Below are 6,000 nucleotides of genomic sequence, written 5' to 3'. Positions count from 1 at the left end.
ATAAGCCCCGCGTGAGGCTCCAAGCTAGGCAGGGATTCTCTCTCTCCTCTCCCTCTGCCCTTCCCCCACTTCCTCTATTTAAAAAAAAAAAAAAAGAAAAAAAAAGAAAGGAAAGGAAAGGAAAAGAAACTAACCCAAGTGTCTTAAGTTTGTATGATCTGGGAAAATACGGAATTAATAAAAGTTAGTTTTAAGGGGTGCCTGGGTGGTTCAGTGGGTTAAGCCTCTGCCTTAGGCTCAGGTAATGGTCTCAGGGTCCTGGGATAGAGCCCTGCATTGGGCTCCCTGCTCAGTGGGGTGTGGAGTAGGCACCCCCCCACACCCATCCCCCCACCCCTCCACCCCTCCACCCCCGCCTGCTTGTCTGATCTCTGTCAAATAAGTAAAATCTTAAAAAAAAAAAAAAATTTTTTTAAACTAGTTGAAGGTTGATGGCTTGCTTAATTAAAACACATACATCTTTAGAGTTACTAGCATAAATATAAAACTTCTTTTTCACTGGAATTTACTAGTCTGTTTAAGTAGTTTCCCCAAATCTTTTTGGCAATCTAAAGTCTTAACAGTTACGTTAAGTTAGTTAAATGATAAGTTAAATTCATTAAATATCTAGCACATTTCCAAATAAGACAGAATATTAAAACATTAATTTTTGGCTCCTGATTACAGAGAAACTAAAAGATATTTAAGTGTGTTAGTGCCACACTAGAAAATTTAAAAAGGCAAGTGCTTCTAGAAATTATAAAATATACTCAGAAATTGGCAAATCTAAAGAAACTCGTGATACAAGCAGACTGGGTCTGAGGACCCAGGGAGGGTCCCACAGGACCAACCAAGAGGGTCCTTGACTTCACGCAGGACAGAAATGAAACACAAGCCAGAGAACATGAAAACAGAGTTTCCTAAATAGGGTGAGTGACAGGTGGAGACTAGCAGACCAAGTAGCTGGAAGACTGGGAAAGGAAAGAATAAGTCTCCTTGAGGCTAGCAGTTTATATTGGGGAGGGTCTAGGGTCGTGTTTCTTCAAGAGTATGGTAGGATCCAATCAAAGGTGTCAGGGGAACAGTAGGTGTTACTGCATAAATGAGGGAAGGTAGGGATATTGATGCCAGCGTTAGCAGAGGTTTGTTTGAAGCTAATACCCTGAACCATGTTTGGGATCTGGCTCTTCTTAGGTGTTAACGGGTGTTTGGGGGTCTAGGACAGAACTCAGAGTATGATTAACTTCCTTGGTCCCCCTCGAAGTGGGAACATAGCTGCTTTGGCTGATTCAGGGGCAAAAGATGGAATGTGAGTAAATGGGGCCTAGCAGAAAAACAGCAGAGATGGACACTTAGAATTTCTAAAACGGAGTCCCTTCAATTTCCTACCTCACTGCTGTAATAGTCAGTTCACAAGTGCTTATTACGACTAGACATTAAGGTTTCTAAGAGTTAAAAATTCTGATAAAAGTAACTAAGACTACTGGAAAAATAATAAGGGAAATGTTTCCATATACAAGGAAAGTGAAATACATGGGTTTGGTAAGAAAAAGAAAGAGGGATGGAAATGCATTTTTTTTTTTTTAAAGATTTTATTTATTTATTTGACAGAGAGAGAGATCACAAGTAGGCAGAGAGAGGAGGAAGCAGACTCCCCACGGAGCAGAGAGCCCGATGCGATGCGGGGCTCGGTCCCAGGACCCTGAGATCATGACCCAAGCCAAAGGCAGCGGATTAATCCACTGAGCCACCCAGGCGCCCCAGAAATGCATTTTTGTTGAGGGAAAAGAAAGTACTCGTGTATTAGTGACTAAAGTGAGACTGATAATTTTAAGAAGGAAAACATAGGACAACATCAGAATTTTTTTTTTTTAAGTAAATTCTACCCCACATGGGGATCAAGCTCACAACCCCCAAATCAAGAGTTGCATGCACCCCTGACTGAGCCAGCCAGGTGCCCCCAAAATCTGAATGTAAAAAAGAAAGTTGGAGGTTTGTAAAAAAAAAAAAAAAAATTTTTTTTTTTTTTTGGAGAGAAATTTTAATACGTGATCAAGCTGACTTACATACAAGGCAACAGCAACAGATTTCTATAAAGATAATGATACATTTGGATAATGTCCATTGTGCTCCTGCAAAGAATGGCCCCTTGTTGCCTGATATTTGCCATCTTAAATGTCCTATACCCATGGCAAGCAGTCTGCTCCTGAATCAGAAAAACTAAGGTGAGTAAAGAATGGCTGTAAATTAAAGGAACAGCTGGGGCCACTGGAAAACCAAGGTGGTCACTTGGTTCTTCCTGGCTCCCTAACAAACCCCATTTTTTTGGGTTTTGCACTCTCTAACCTACCATAGTACATTTAAATGGACTCAAATGACAAATAGACATTGGTGGAAAGACTTTCTATAAAGTTACAGAAAACAGTCTACCAGCAAAGTCTGACCTGTCCGGTCTATAACCCTGGGAAAACTCCCTCTGTTCCAGAAGCCTCAAACCTCCCTCTGGACCCTTCAAACACGTGCAGCTGGACTTCATTCAGTTGCCACCTGGTAGTAGAGGTTATCAATATGTTCTTGTTACTGCATGATATGTTTTCCAGATGGGCTGAGGTTATCCTTACTGCAAGGCTGATGTCCTCACAATAGTGGAAAAACTGTTAGAAAGCGTGTTTCCCACTTGGATTATACCTTCCACGTTCTCCACATCCCTGGACAAATACAAACCCTAACGAAAACCTTGCAGACTTTTTGGAATTCTCTCCCTTGTTAGTAATAGCAGCTACTGGAAGTGTGTAGTGTCTTTGCTCAGGGCTGTCATCTGCAGGTTAAAGAAGCCTTCCCAGATGGGCGTTCAAAGGATTCTGTCAGTCACAGTCTGTCTGGCCTGATGACTGGGTATTCTGGAAGTGTTGTCAGAGGGAGACAGCCCTTGAGCCTCATGCAGAGGAAACTTACCAAGTGTTCCTGGCCGCAGACACTGCTGCAAAACTAGGATCATCACACAGCTAAAAAAAAGTTTCACCTGACGCTTGAGCCGGCCCAGATGCTGGAAACCTCCAAATCAGACTGATGAAGAGAAGCAGCTGACGTGGAGATAGACTGCTTCCGCCCCAGACGATGGATCAAGACTTCATACTTGAACTAAACACGAACCCCTTACTCCTCCTTTTCCTTTCCTTTACCGTGGCATTGGCCTGGAAAGAGGAACACCTTCCTTTTTACCCCCCAGGCCATTGCTAAGTGGGGATAACCTTCGGAATTTAGAACAACAGGCTAGGGAAAAACAAAAAAAACACAAAACAACCCCCCCCCCCCCGTAATTCTGCCCCCAGCTTTTCACAGGCAAAAGAAGGCAGGCACCTCATTGGTGGAATCACCATTTACATTGTGAGAGAGGACCTACCAGGCGGCTTTTGTGATTCGGGATTCACTCTGTTGTGCCCGAGGTTTCGCGTCTGAAGAGAGACCACCAAGGAGCCAGGCACCGATGCAATCACACGAGGGTTTATTTGACAAGCTTAAGCTTGGGCCCAAGTATACCCGACACAGCGGAGTAGGGACTTGGACCCTGAGGTGACATGCTTCAGCTTGGGCCCAAGTAATACCCGACACAGTGGAGTAGGGACTTGGACACAGTCAGAGTTTTTTAAAGGCAGAGTGGGGGTGGACTTGGCAGTAGATAATTGGGCCACGACTGCTGGCTCAGCAGTAAGTGAGGACAAAGGGGATGTTCAGAAGGGCTATCAGGGTAGAAAAGACTGTCAGGATATTGGAGGCCTGGTTATTATCAAATCAAGGCCGTTTCTCCCTCTAATGAGGCACTAACATGATGACAATTGGGAGTTTCCTGGTGGAATGTCACATTTCTCCTATCAAGTGTTCTTAGTGAGATTAGGTTTAACTTTGTCTCCATTTTCTTCCGCCTCAGCCTCCTTCAGTTTTTATGGAGGGGAGGGTGACGTTAGGGCTTGAGGAACTGAGTTATGTGTGCCTCTGGAAATTGGGCTATTGATAAGGTAACTTCTTTGTTGTAAATCTCAAGGACATTTGTAAACCAAGGGAGACTCCTGCCTTGCAGGATTGTGATCTCTGCAAGTTAACTATTTGTTTTTGTTTTGGGGCAGTCAGGGATGCCTGAGGAATGTCACACATACTGCCGAGGGGAGGGGAGGGGGTGGAGAGGGGGTGCAAGGTGCCAGCTTTTGCTTTGCCAAGATGGCTGTACTTAATGCTAAAGCTAAACCTGAGGTGGGATGGCCTTAATTTTCTCGGCCTCCACACACTCCTGTTGGCGGATCCCTTCTTCCTGGTAAGGGATAAAAGTAAATAAGGCGATCAGGAACTTCTTAATTTCTTTTTTTTTTTAAAGATTTTATTTATTTGTCAGAGAGAGAGGGAGTGAGGGACCACAGGCAGACAGAGTGGCAGGCAGAGTCAGGGAGGAGCAGGCTCCCCGCTGAGCAAGGAGCCCCATGTGGGACTCGATCCCAGGACGCTGGGATCATGACCTGAGCCGAAGGCAGCTGCTTAACCAACTGAGCCACCCAGGCATCCCAGGAACTTCTTAATTTCTTAAAGTTATTACAGAATCTGCTGCTGAAGCAGTAGCTGGCAGGCAAAGATCGGTAAAATCTCTGGCCACAGTTGTTCTGGATAATGAAATAGCCTTCCATCATCTTCCAGCTGCAGAAAGACGGGTCTGTGCCATGGGCACACCCCCTACTAAACCTGGATTGACACTTGGGGAAGTTAAAAGCCAGGATATTTTTTCCTCAACACCGTCCCCCCCCCCCCCCCCCCCCCCCCCGCCTTTCTGAAAGGAGGCCCTGTGAGCACACAGCGAGAGGTAGGGGCTGATGTAAGCCAAGACAGGATGCCTGAGAATGAAGCTGCAGAAGAGGCGAAACTCTTCCTGGGTCCCCTTTTGGGGTCTCTGACTGGGCCTGAGAATTAAGTTGGCTGTAAAACAGACTTAACAGGAGAAAAGCACGGACGTATTTTACACGTATGTGGAAGCTGTCAAGGAAAAACAAAGACCCAAAAAGTGCTGAGGCCTACGTGCTTCCGTACTAGGTTGAGCAAGAGTAGAAATTTTGAAAAAGTAACCAAAACATAGGAGGAGGCAAAAGACAGATAAGGGTTATTTTAACAAGGTCCATTTGCAGAGATTTCTTCACCTCAACTTCCTGTCTCTGGTAACAAGAATGTTTCTTTCCTCCTGGTAGAGGGAGGGCATCTTTCACAGGGGAGCTTTATCTTCCTCCTGTTAGGAAGGAGGAGGGAGGTCAGAGCACCCTTCTTGAGTCTGCTCTTTTTCAAGTGTGTCTTTAGCTCAAAATAATCCTTATGCCAGAGTAGCATATTTTGGGGTGCCCTATTTGGCCACATTCAAAACCTACATTGGTGGCGCCTGAATCTGGGACTTCGCAACATCCAGAACTGTGAGAAATAAATTGCTTTCATTGTTTAAGCCACCCAGGTGCGGCATTTCGTGATAACTGTGTGAGCATATTAGGAAACCCATCCATGATGCCAGGACTTGGTAGTTGACAGTTTCCGTAGTTCTCGTTCCTGCTTCCCACGTGGGATCCACCGGAGAGAGCCAGATGTGCGGTGCACCCCAACCGATCTCACAGGATACCTAAATTCAGTTGGTGTGAAAAACAATCAAGGGAACCCTCACTAAAATAGAGGGTAGAAGGGGGAGCCATACCACCAGCATCAATTACAGGAAGAATTGTCAGTTGGAGACTCCCAACAGAAGAATTCTCAACAGGAAAGAATTCACAGGGACAGGTCCCAAAAGGAAAAAGAATGTAGATTGTAGCTCCTACATGAAACTGACTACCCCCCACCAACTCAGCCTGTGAGAAACCGGGATCACCCTGAACTCTTGGTTTTCTCCAGTGGATTTTTGTTCAAAACAACCCCTCCCAACTTCTTCCTCCTCCATAAAAGGACATTCCCCTCCTTTGTTTACTCAGCTTGCCTGTGGTTTTGCCACAGCATGCGCGTCCTGAA

Source organism: Meles meles, chromosome 1, assembly GCF_922984935.1.
Source record: "Meles meles chromosome 1, mMelMel3.1 paternal haplotype, whole genome shotgun sequence".
In the NCBI taxonomy this organism is placed as follows: Eukaryota; Metazoa; Chordata; class Mammalia; order Carnivora; family Mustelidae; genus Meles; species Meles meles.
This window is presented reverse-complemented; position numbering follows the sequence as displayed.